Here is a 12500-nt window from a genome sequence, read left to right as displayed (position 1 = left end):
GCGCTCTGCCCGCTGCACAGCTACGCGGACACATCCAGTATGATGGAGGTGGGGGGGTGAAGGTGTTGCCGCTGGTGACAGCGAAGCGTAAAGTGATTTTTGGGGTGCGCGACTTTGCGACAGTTTATAAGCGTGTGTATGTGCGTATGTCTATGTGTGTCTTCGGTCTGCAATCATTGGGATTCCTTTGTGGCAACTCTGTCACTGCAACTCAAGCGAGAGAGAGAGACACAGACAGACAATGTGTTCAAAACTGTTGTTGGATTACCAGATGAAGATCAGCTTCAAAACTTGGCCCACAACATGCAGGCAAACAATAGATTTCAAGCGACGAACCCTCCTTCCAAGTGTTCTCCAAAAGATCAAATCACCATAAGAGATGTATTGTTTCGGTTGGATGTTTTTAGTGTTTCGTCAATTAACAACATTCTTACCTAAGTCGTGAAATCCGCTCATACCATGCGGGAATCTTCCAAGAACGCCTGGCCCACCAACCGTAACTCGTTTCAGCGTCGATCTGAAGTCGAGTGGATCAGAGAGAAGTGTTTTAGAATGTCTTATGACACCAAAAGATCGTAGTTCGAAAAAAAAAAAACAACGAAACAAAAAATGGAGGAAAGAATGAATATTCATATTTGATTCGCTTCTGCCATCTTTCTCGCTCTACCGAACGCACTATCGGGTGTTTTGCGTTTGGGGAGGTCGCGCGTGTACGGGGGAATCACTTGTGACGCGCGAGAGACAAACAAACCCCCTAGCTACACGCCTCCAGCACGCACTTATGTGGCCGTCTGTCGGGGTGATCTTGGCTTGCAGGAGATCAATTCATCTCCCGGAGCTCACACCACACCACAGCCAGTCAGCCAGCCAGCCAGCCAGCCAGCTTAGCGGTGTCGTCTGCGGTAAATTCTTGCCGCTTTCCAATCGATCCGGTTTTACCCGCGACTCGACGCGACGAGATCGGCGAGATGGTGGCGATCGGCGAGGCGAGGGGAGGCCAAGCGTCACTCTCCGGCCCTCTTCCCGTCATGATGCTTTACCTCCCCCGGGGCAAGGGCGAAGGGTTGATGAAGGAAGAAGAGCGATCGGCCAGTGGCAAACTCTGTGACGGACAAGACCTCCACCTGGCAGGTGACAGAAGACCAATCCCTGGAATCATCATCCCTCCCCCCCGGGCATGCGCCTCCTAGTAGGGCTCGAGGCCGGCTCGAGTCTTGGTTAACGGTGCACCGGCGGATTGCAAAGCCCCACTCTTCCTCCACTAGAGATCGCCGACAGTTCCGTGCGGTGGGTTTGTTGTTGGGGCACGAGGGAAAATGAAAACCACAGACTCTGTCGCGGATCGAGTGCCTATTTGTGTGCGTGTTTAAAAGATAGAAAGAGCGAAAGAAAGAGAGAAGGGTTGGTTGGCTGGAAAAAAAGGGATAGGAATCAACTGGTACGTGCTCACAATCGACATCCATGTGGAGCTCAGTTTGACATCCATGTCTGAGTGTCCATCCGGACCACAACAACACCACACCACACCACACCACGCGTAGCTGGTGCGTCACGGGAAAGTATGCTAAGGCTTTAAAAGGTGCGCCAACCACACAACCATCCCATCCTCGGTGCCGTTGTGAGGGATCTTCGACCGTTCCCGATGCCATCGGGTGTTTTGTATTGTCAGGCAGGCTGGGCTTGGTGTATGACCTTCGAGACCTTCGAGATGGATGCTGCGTCTTCCAGACGACGACGACGACGGGGGACCTTCACGGTCGGACGGGGTCTCCATTGGAAAGTAATTCCCGGACATCAATCATCGATCGAGTCGCGTCACAAAAGGGGATTGATCGGCAGGCCTCCAGGGGTTTTCTTAAGGTTTCTGCGCGGAGGCCAATGGGGGGCCGATGGGTCCCCTGTCAGTCAGTGAAGAACCGATTGACCTACCGGCGCCATCGAACAGTGCGATCGCGCGCGCTAATGGCCTTTGCCTGATAGCCCTGGTGTGTGCTGTTGCTAAACTTCAAAAGCAGCCAGCCAGCCGGAGTAGTTTTCTGCAGCGCCTCACGTACACACCTAACGGGAATGAGAGTGCCGAGACCGGCACCACGATCGCCAGTGGGCCACAGGGTGTGCGGTGTTATGTAAGGTGCGATTTTGCTATTTTGGAGCAAAATTGGTAGCGAATCGTTAGCTCGCGCGCCCTCTCACGTCGTGAAATGGTTTCGCTGATGAGGTTTTTTTTATATCAAGTGAATGTTGCCCACAAATGTACCAAAAGTCTCGGCTCCTCGTCTCTCATCATAATTCCGGACCCGGTTAGCTTCTTCTAGAAGCAATTTAAACACGAAGCTCGCGATGCCCGCGATCTAATCTCTCGAAGTGGATTGAAACACTTTTCTTCATTACGATGGATCAGCTGACTTGCAGCATGTGCCTGGCTGGTTGCTGTTGCAGTTGCAGTGCGCTTCTTCGTTGGCATCGACGATCCATAAAAAGCAAAAGTAAAGCATGCAGTTCACATGCGCCACGCATGACTCTCTTGCCCGTCGCCACCCGATCGAGCTCTGAACGATGACGAATTGAGGCAATTTTCCGTCCGTACAACACAACCACCGATCCAATGCTCTCAACCCAACAAAATCCTTTGGCACGTTTTCGTTCACGTTCGCGAGAGGGTAAGCCCGGTGGTCGGCTAGCAGTAGTCACACTGGTGGTGGCGGTGCTGGTGGTGCATGGGCCGGCGTGACATGGATGTTAATACCGGTGCGCACATTGACCGCAATGAACACAACGATTCGGTGGTTGGTGCGCGCCGCCCCGGCCAGTAATGCTCCTTTTGCAATCGTCTAGTGCCATTCAACTTTTCGACCGTTGAACGGCTAGCCGAGGGGCGCTACTACTCGTCTCTAGGGCGATTTTGTAATACTAATTACAGTGTGTGTTCGGTTGGGTGTTTATTGACGAGGTTTTAATATTTAAAAGGAAGTATCTAGTGCTGTGCCTCGTATTGAAAGTTGAGATCAAGATTTTCTTCCTTCGCTTGTGTGGCTATCGATTTTGCTTCGATATTTCTATCCCTCAAGTTGCACGAAAGGCAGCATCAATAAAGGAATAAAAACGTTTTTTTTTTACTTTCCCAAAAAAATAAACGTGTCAAGTCCATGCGAGTCCAGTGCGCGATTGAGTGTCCGTCGCGACAATAGCGCTATTGCTGGGAGATATTATTATTCCTTCCTTCAACCCACCGGTCGAGAAGGATTCATGGCCAGGATGTGGCTCTGTGGTCGAAGATTTATTTTTATTGCCCATCGACAGCCGGCCCCCGCTACGGATGTGCGACTTTCTGCGCCACGACCCTCCTGCGTGCTTTCCACCATTACCATGACGGTTGGGCAATATAAACGGTTTTTTTTGTTCCTCGATGTTGGGGTTTTAGAAATTAAGTAGGAAAGCGGTTTTTGTATCTCTAACAACTCAACAACCACCGCGTCACGCACACAGGAAGAGTGTAATTCTTTTGTTCAACGTTTTCGCCATGAGCGGAAGAAAGTAACCTTTTTTTTTGTGTTCCCTTCCATCGTCTAGAGATGTTATCGTCTGATCTGCTAGTAAGTGCACCAATTGGAACAGAGAGTTTTTAGCGGCACGCGGCCTGAACACGCTGACATTGTCTCTCCGAGACGAATAGAACCGTTAGCACGGGCGGTGCTGCGAACGATGATAAGTGCTGTGCGTGTGCTGGCGATCAGATTTGATCAGAATTTGCGATCACCCGCCCGACTCGTGGCAGCTACGCATCCATCGACGCAACGTCCAGGCGTTTAACAACAACGTGATCAACGCAAATAGCGTGCTCCCCTGATGCCGGTGCTCGAAAGAGATGATGCCCGCCCGTTCCAACGTGATCCATGGTGCGCGAGATCCATGACGAGCCTTTGGTCATTAGTACGCGAGATGCTTCGACTGCTTGCTGAGGATCGCGCCGTCTGCCATTTCGTTCGAGGATCAGATGGACTATCAAAACGATATTTTTATGTGCCCATTAGTGGCAACCCGAACCATTAGGCACGGGCACACGGGGATGATGGGTGGATTGGTAATTGCCCTGAACCACCAAGGAGGAGGAGCGGCAACCCGTGCCGTATCGTTCGTGACCGCACGTACTCTCTTCTCTGATATGGATGCTGGCCGTTGGCGTTGAGTGTACATTCCAACGCAGCAGCAGCAGCAGCAGCACGGCAGAGAGTGTATATTATCGTCGCGGAGTCACGATGCTGGGTCGCTGAAAAGTAGCAGGAATGTATTTGCGAGAGAGTCGCCGACGCGTGTCTATAGCGATGATTCATGTTTATCGTCGGAGCAGTTAAATTACCGTTGATGTGTACCATTCAATTGAGCAAATGAGTGATGAAATATAAATCATAGAGAGGGAATCAAATAGGCTAAGAAAGTTCCAGCGATACGAGAGACATCTCTCGACCGGGGGCGTAGTATTTGCTGTTTGCTAAGTTCAGTTCAGTAACACGGGAACGGCGACACCCAGCGTGTGACTAATCCATCGTATTGCGACCACACATTATTACTTATTGCCATAAAAGAACACCCTACACCCGTGACTAGTGCTGCTGAATCTCGTGTATAGTTGCGAACGAACCATAAGTGGACTACGGAACGGAATAAGCTCTCGCTTCCATTAAATTCATGGCGAAAAACAAGTCATTTCCGTAGGGTTTGGAATAAGGATGGTGTCTTCAGTGAAAACACTTCCATGCTTCGCCTCTCTCACTCTCTACTTCTTTCATGGAACATCTAGACGCTTCTGTGGATGCTATAACCACCGGCAGGAGAGAGGAGGTTCGTCGTTTATTGGCGACCGAGCGCGAACAAGTTTGACGAAAGAGTTGAAAGCGAATTGTGAGGGGTTCTAGGCACCCTCCCCGGGTGCCTGAACACCAATACGTAAGCAGAGCATGACCACCGCCACTACACATACTCTCTTGAGTGGTTAAAAAAAATTTGAACTTGGTTTTGTACGCTCTTAGGGCAATCGAGGCATTTGATCAGCTGGTACCGCGCGGCTCGCCTAGGACTTGCGGACACGAGCAAAAGAGAAAGGATTGCAACTCGTCGAACGGTTGGCCAGCTGATCGGCTAGAGCACACCGGGGCACACGGGCTTCTGGGCTTTGGGTTAGAGAATAGACGTTAGGAGGGAACAATTAAAGGCCGTGCTGTGGCGAATTCCTCCCGATCGCCGTGTCTGAGGGCACATTACAGGAGCTTGTAGCAAATCGCAACCGATTGAAATGCACTCAATCGATGGAAAGTATTTTCAAATGCAACAGAGTGTGGCCGGCTTAAGGCTAGGTGTTACTAGCACAGACAGCCAACCATGGTACCGCTTCGCAGGTTGGATCGAAGGTGCGTAAACTCCTGTACGCTGGCCTTTGTTCGTCGCCATATTGTAACCAAGGCTCTGCCGCTGATTGTGATTGTAAAGTGCGTGGTGACAACCGTAGAGCAGCACCGTTCACGGTGGTTTACGATCGCCCGAAGTTCGATTGATTGTCTATCACGCCCAAGTCCAATCGAGTGTCGATGTTCGTGTGACACGTACCACGATGCGCCGTACATTAGTAAATTACACTCATCACGCCAGTGTGCTTGGATTTATGATGACCGATCAGTAAGGTACATTCACTGATTGGTGAACTCCACAAATGTATGATCGAGCAAAGTGTTTTGACATTTTGGATCTTAATGAAACCTTTTGGTACTTGGTAGTAAACGATCGTAGAATTTCCCTTGTTCTGCGTGATGCAGAGAGCTTACCATAAATCGAACCACCTACCAGCCCTATGTCGCTCTTCTCTCTAATCTGATTCACATTCTTACGCTAATGGCTCAGTACTTACAGCTAATGGGCCGCGCTCCTTGCCAGTGCACTGCTGCAGCGCTACCGTTCTTGCGGCGTTGATCGCGCACTTTCCATTAGTATAGATCATTCGCTTCGACAGAAATGACCCTTTTTGCGTCGTCGATGTGGTCGATGTGGTGGGCAAATACACGGCAAAACACTAACCTAGATCACGATTCTCCTGTTATCTTGGCCGGATGGCAATTTCCCTTCTGGGTGCTCCCTGCGAAGAATACCGGGCACACGCGAAAGCTGTGGAGTGTGCAAACAATGTGCAAACAGCGGAAGGGAAGCAGCATCTCTCGTGGCTCATGGCGCATATATGCAAGGTTCGAATTGGTTGAACAAAGAATGGAAAGTAGGAAAGTGTGAAGATTGGTCGGTATTGTTCGGTCGCTACAATGTTGCGCGTGAGCGAATGTGGCGACGGATTTCATCTCCTCGGGGCAGAGGACGGAACCGAAACAGAGTTCATTAGAGAAATCATTTCCCAGTTCGCCAAAAGAACGGACAAGGACGGTGGGGTAGACCTGTCGGATACTCAATTAAATGGTGAATTTCCAGCCAGCAGCTGATTGTAATAAATATGTTTCATTCGCTGCTCGCTGCCAGCAGCAAACTTGTTTGCGTTGCAGGAGGCAGGAGGTGAAATCAATTAGCATAATGCCAATAAATGGCAAGAATTCTCCTGACCACTCTCGCTCTTTCTTTCACTCTTTCGATCGATCTTGCGCTCGCCTGTTCTCGTCTTCCGTCGGCATCCGCTCGTGGAGGATTGTAGGTGTGGCAAATCTTTTTTTTTTTGTGTCATTTCTTTACACTTTTAGTAGAGAACCCGTTGTTGGTCGTGGTATTGTATACGTGTATCAGTAACAGATATGCTTTTAAAGCTATTTAAGTATATAATTAGAAATTCAGCTTCATAAACGCCAAATATTTTAAAGAAAAATGTTATGTTCTCAATTTTTCGAGAAAAGTATTGATCCGTGCTTGTCCGATTAGTCGCCAATTCAGTTAAAAATTTACGGTACCGAAGCATTGGCTGGATTGGTCTTGACTTGTTGATGATATGATAATTACTCATGTTTACATGTCACTTAGATTGTTTTTATATTTAATATATATAAAAACAATTCTTTTATATTGAGTTTACATTGCGATATTGTAATATATCAACGATATTTGGCTGCACAATTCAGGTTGCACCGTTCTGCACGGCACTACCCTGCTAAAGAACTCGCCCCGGGGGATCTACAAGTGTGAATGTGTTGGTGTAGGCCCCATCAATCTTGTACCGGAGGCTCGCTTTTTGCGTATCCTTGAGAACACGATTGTGACCGCCGGTGGTGTGGTGTATGTGGTGGGCTCGATTGTCTTCGTCTGCTCTTGTTGCTCTTACAGTGCTCGGAGTAACCACACCACCAGCCTTCTCGTGGTTCACAAGCGCCAACACATTCGAGGAAGTGATTGGCTGCTGGCTTGGCTGTGCCCTGCCCGGGGGAGGTGGAAGCAGCTCCACCAGCTGATTCGCGCCCGACTTGTTCTTGCGCACGGTAAAGGGGGAGGCAGCAACAAGCAGCAGCTTCATAATTCGCATTTTCGAACAGCAAAAAACACAGCGGTGAGCGACCATTTTGCCTGCCCGTGTTTGCGCCGCTTAGACCGACGGAACTTCGTTTCTGCGTACAGCAGCGCGCACGAGTTTCAAGGTTAGAGAGGCAAATCAAGTCACAAGAGAGACACGCTGGGACACCCCCCCGGTTGGTTGGCGCTCGAGCATAAACGAGAACTCCCTTTTTTTTTACCATCGAGTATTTCTTGTATCAAGACTCCCTTCTGCTGCTGCTGCTGTTGCTGCTGCTTGTGTCAGATTGCGAAATGAATGGCCAGAGACGCGTAATAGACGCGACGCTTATGACGCGTGCTGTGCTCGCTCCGAACGACTCCGAATCTATTAACCATTTAAACCAACACACACCCCGCTGCATTTCATTATCCGCCGTCGCGGCGCGGAGATACAGGAAAACTTGTCAGCAAGCGGAGCAAACAGCAACCAGAACAACTTCTCACAACAAACCCAGACTACTGCCCACCCGACACCGGCGATCACGGGCTCGCGAGCGCGTTTAGAAAAGCGAGTTTTTTTTTGTGACTCAACGTTTGCTCAAACTTGCTTGCAGCATGTGCGCTTGCTGCCGGTAGTTCGCAACAAATTAATCTTAACAGAGGCAATCGTTTCGAGCAGTCTCTATTGCTGCTGGTGCCGGTGTTGCTGCTGCATCGTACTTATGCAAATCGGAGTAATCTTGGCTTTTCCAACCCCGATCCCGCCACGCCACAACCCGTCTATCGTCCATCGGCATCTCCGCGATGTGATCCGCGCTGTGTTATAACGCTGGCCAACGTTTGATTATGGTAATGGATGGAGTGGAGCGGTGGTCGGTTGAAGCAGTGTGAGATTTCCCCCGGGTTGCCATTCATCAAATGTGACAATTGGCATGGCCGGTGTCGCGACATTTCCCGATTTGTTGATTCCTGCTTGACTCTCGATGGCAGAAAGCTGATGAGATGACCACACTGTCCTCTGGTTTTGGATTGCTATTTTTTTCTCTCGATCAAACACTCTGTTGCTCTTTCGTGTTTTTTTTTTGTGGATCACTTTCCATCCCACACTTCCAGTGTGTGCAGAGGGCAACAGGGGTAGGAGTGCTGCCAAAATGACAAAGCACAAAGCAGTGATTCCACCGCTGAACCGTCACAGGGGGAGCGTCACAACGTCACAGCGTATCGACGCAGTTAGTTGCTCGACCTGCACCTCAGTTGCTTTGTGGTGCCGGGGACCGTTTTGTGGTGCTGGGCGGGTGGTGTGCATTATTGTGGCGGTGGTTCGACGACGACGACGACAACGGGGAGCAATATATGAAACTGTTTCAAGGTCGAGCGTGTATCGATTGTGTGCGCCAAAAAGCATGACGAAGGCGATGGTGTGGCGTCTGATCGATCGATCGATCGATCGGCGATGCCACCACCGGATGATGGTAGGCGAGCGATCGCGCTTCACAGTTCACGATCGCGAGCTGATACCCGGTGCCGCTTGGTTTTCCAAAAAGGTAACAAAATGCTTTCCCGGCTCTCTCACCGTTTGCGTAAAAGTCATGGTCGCCGTCGAGCTCGAGGAAGAAATGATTGGCAATCCATCTGCAAGTGCTTGTTGGGCTGCCATCTCTGTGAGCATCTCATTTCGCTTTCAAACTCCTTTCATCATCTTGTTAGCGTTTTTGGGCGTTTGTGCGAAAAACCGTTCCACTGTTTGTTTCATGCCGAACAAACAACCTCTTTTTTTTGTCAGAGCAGCAGAGCATCTGCGCAAGGTTGCCATCGGTCGGTGATGAGCAATTGACCAACGTGAAGAGTGGGTGCATCGGCATCGGCGGCATGGTTTTGTGTCCCAACTCGACCAAACCAAACACACTCCGTTCGTCCAACCGCGTTTGATCGATGCGTCGCCGTGCGTGAAGCATCTCTTTTCGGGCGTCTCGAGCGACAGACAGTTCTTCCCCCCTGTGCACAAACACAAACCTAGTTTTTCCAACGGAGTCGACCTCTAAAGCGGCGGTGGCGGGCACTGGTGGTCGGTCGGTCGGTCGGTCGCAGACCCGGCGCAGTAATCGAGGTTCACCGACGAGCGAGCACCGTTGTGGTGTGCGATGCTCTTCGCAATATTTAATGCTTACCTTTCACGCTCAGCTGAAGTGAAGGGGGAAATCCTAGTCTCTCTGTGGTGTGCGCTCGGTGGCCATGATGGCTGTGCGCGCTCGCTCACGATGGTAGTGGACAGGAAGAAGTCAAACGCTGCAATGCCGAATCGTGTGCAGGGCTGCTAATAACTATGTGTAGCCAGCGCGACCTGGCGGTGGTCTGGCGGTGGTGCCCTGGCCTGCCTGCCTGCCTGCCTGCCTGCCTGCCTTGGCGCTGTTGAACGCGTGCGGTACGCGGATGGAGTGGCATTCGCGTAGAACTCATCGTTTGGAATATTAACTACTCGAAGCGCGCGACCGGTGGATCGCTCCGGTCGGATCATCCCCTCCACCGAGAGCGGAGGTAGCGCTGTGTGTGCGCGCAGACTGCACGTATCGGCTGACTGATCGGTGAACGATTTGTTTGGGCAGGCTATACACGCCATCAATTATATATTGGACCGACCTGTTGCTGCTACTCGATGCTCAATGCTCAATGGTGTGGCAGTTGATGTTGATGCAAGAAGGTGGATTTGTGTTGAGCAAATCGGTACCACGGATCGCACCACTCTTCTCTTCTTCTTTCCCCCAAAAAGGCACCAGACAGTGCTCTTTGCGCGCAGTGATGCTTTAACAGAACAAACTGCTCTTCAGTAACTACGAATTGATAATATTCGCTACTTGAAGGGGGCTGCCAGCTTCCCACCTGCAGCACAAGCAGATCCCTAAGCAAATTCACCTCCCAAAAGCACAGAAGAGGACAGGTTCGTCGCTTACTATCGTCATGCAACGCGTTGAAGTCTTTTGTTCCAGTTCCAAAGCGCAACGTAGGTTGGCGCGAATTTGCAACAATGTTTTCCACCGCGATTCGCGATTGCTTGCTTTACGTTTCTTTTTTGTTGAATGGATCCGACTGGATACCGTGGCCGGCAAAACAATCGAAGAAACACAAACCCTAGTAAACGCCTTTTTCGGGGTAATAACGTCAGAGGTGTTTGCTGAATTTCAACTAACCCCGTACCACGAACCGCCGTGCTGGTGCGATGTGTTGTACATGTACCTCTGTACCGCCTTTTGGTTTGCGTTCACGCGTGGCGCACCGAGATGGTGTCACGTAATTAGTAGTGTTAGATAATTTTTTGGCAATATCGACTGTCAACGATGATGAATGAATGGGGGACGCACCCCCCTGGAGCATCCAGGACGACTACCTGCGGTTCCACAATTGCATACCAATAATATGGTGGTGGTGTTTTATTTTTAGACAAACGAATTGAATGAACCTCACACTAGGGGTTGTGGAAAGCTCATCAACCTACTTAATCGAAACACCCTTGCACTGTGTGCTGTGTAATGTTAATCCTTGGTGTTTGCATAAGTCTTTTTGGATTTTATTTTTGGGAAACAAAGGCATTAAGGTTGAAGAGGAAGATATAATTTTTTTTTTTCAATTTCATGAAACAATTTCTTAACATTTTGGGCATCTCGCGGGCAATTTTCATTAACATTCCTTTTTCGGCATTAGATTTTATATTTGACAAAGTAATATTATGCAAATACGGATTATAGTCACTTTAAGTATCCAATTAGTATCTGATCCTCAGTTAGTTCCCTTTGAATAGTTTTAGCGTCTACTAGAACTGTCATGACTTGCCCTGCATAGCACAATATTATCACTTATGAACAAATCCATGAATAAATCCATGAACATGTTATATATTTTGTGATTCCGATATACAGTATGCAAAAAAGTGTATCCACCCCTTGCAAGAAACATAGATTTTGTCGGATTTGTCAGGGAAACCCTTAGCACATTAATCTGTATCGCATATTAATATTTTTGTTGTTTTATTCTTCTTTACTATGCATTTTATATTTTTCAAAAATACCTTCTAGAAACAAAGATATTACAAAAACAGTCGAGCAAGATTAGAAAAACTCGTCTCTTCACGCTTCTTAGGTGCACAACTCCATTATTTTTGGCGATAAAACCATAAAATAGGCCCTAAAAGATGTTTTTAGGATTAAAAGAACTGAATCGCATTGTTGAAATTGAGAGAAAAAATGCATATTTCATTATTGTGGAGTAAAAAATGTACAATACTGTACAATATAAATACATGGTGTTGGATAAACTTTTTTTTGCATACTGTATGGTCGAAGCGTATTAAACTTTTAATTCTTCCACTAAACTATGAACTCCAAAGGCCATTTTCTTGTTGCTGGTAACACAACAAACGGTAGCTTGTTGAACTAATTTTGTTGTTGATGCCAAATGTGATGAGGAATAAAATTTGGTGAATTCTGAGTGAAATGTAGTCGGACGCTTGCTTCCCTGTGCATCCTTAATCCGGATAGACCGAGCACATACGGCACACACGCAGTGCGCGCAACCGTTCGCAAGCTTCTCGAACACGGACTCGCTTCCAAAATGAATGGTTTTTTAAATTTTAATTTCCCTTCTGTGCACAGAACCCGCATTAACCCCCCGGTCTAAGAACAGTGCAGTGCATTTACTTCCGGTACCGTGTTGTGAGACTTTGCAGTGTGAACGCGACCCAGCGAAAGCATGATGCTGGTGCAGTGATACAATCCTTACAAAGTCGAAATCGTCGAACTGTGTCGTTGATTTTTGTGGCAAATGTTGTCCGTGATCGCGCACCACCAGTACCACCCCGTAACGTCTTGCCATTCAGCAGTTTCTGCGCAGAGTTGCAGCATCTGTTCTGTTCCTACTGTGATCGTAGCGGAGAGAGGGAGAGAGAGAGAAGAAAGGGGCAGGAAGTGGTGTAATTGAACGACAAATTCCGGCATTCCACCAGATGTAACTGTGACGCACGCCGTCCGTTAAGCGATGAAAGT

General features: G+C 48.8%; 1 protein-coding gene across 5 annotated transcripts in view; it reads left to right on the top strand.

Moving 5' to 3' along the window:
• LOC126578606 (tyrosine-protein kinase Src42A) overlaps nt 1-12500 on the top strand; it is a 73617-nt gene that overhangs the window by 28352 nt on the left and 32765 nt on the right. For 4 of the 5 annotated variants that reach the window (XM_050241359.1, XM_050241361.1, XM_050241358.1 and 1 more), the window contains exon 2: nt 12111-12500. This exon is cut by the window's right edge and continues 4100 nt beyond it. The exons of the other annotated variant lie outside the window; for it this stretch is intronic. The gene's annotated coding sequence lies outside the window, so the exon portion shown is untranslated. The remainder of the gene's footprint in view (nt 1-12110) is intronic. 5 annotated transcript variants of the gene reach the window in all.

The sequence above is a fragment of the Anopheles aquasalis genome, chromosome 3, assembly GCF_943734665.1.
Source record: "Anopheles aquasalis chromosome 3, idAnoAquaMG_Q_19, whole genome shotgun sequence".
In the NCBI taxonomy this organism is placed as follows: Eukaryota; Metazoa; Arthropoda; class Insecta; order Diptera; family Culicidae; genus Anopheles; species Anopheles aquasalis.
Note: the sequence above shows the minus strand (reverse complement) of the source record. Positions and strands in the feature narration are given on the sequence as shown.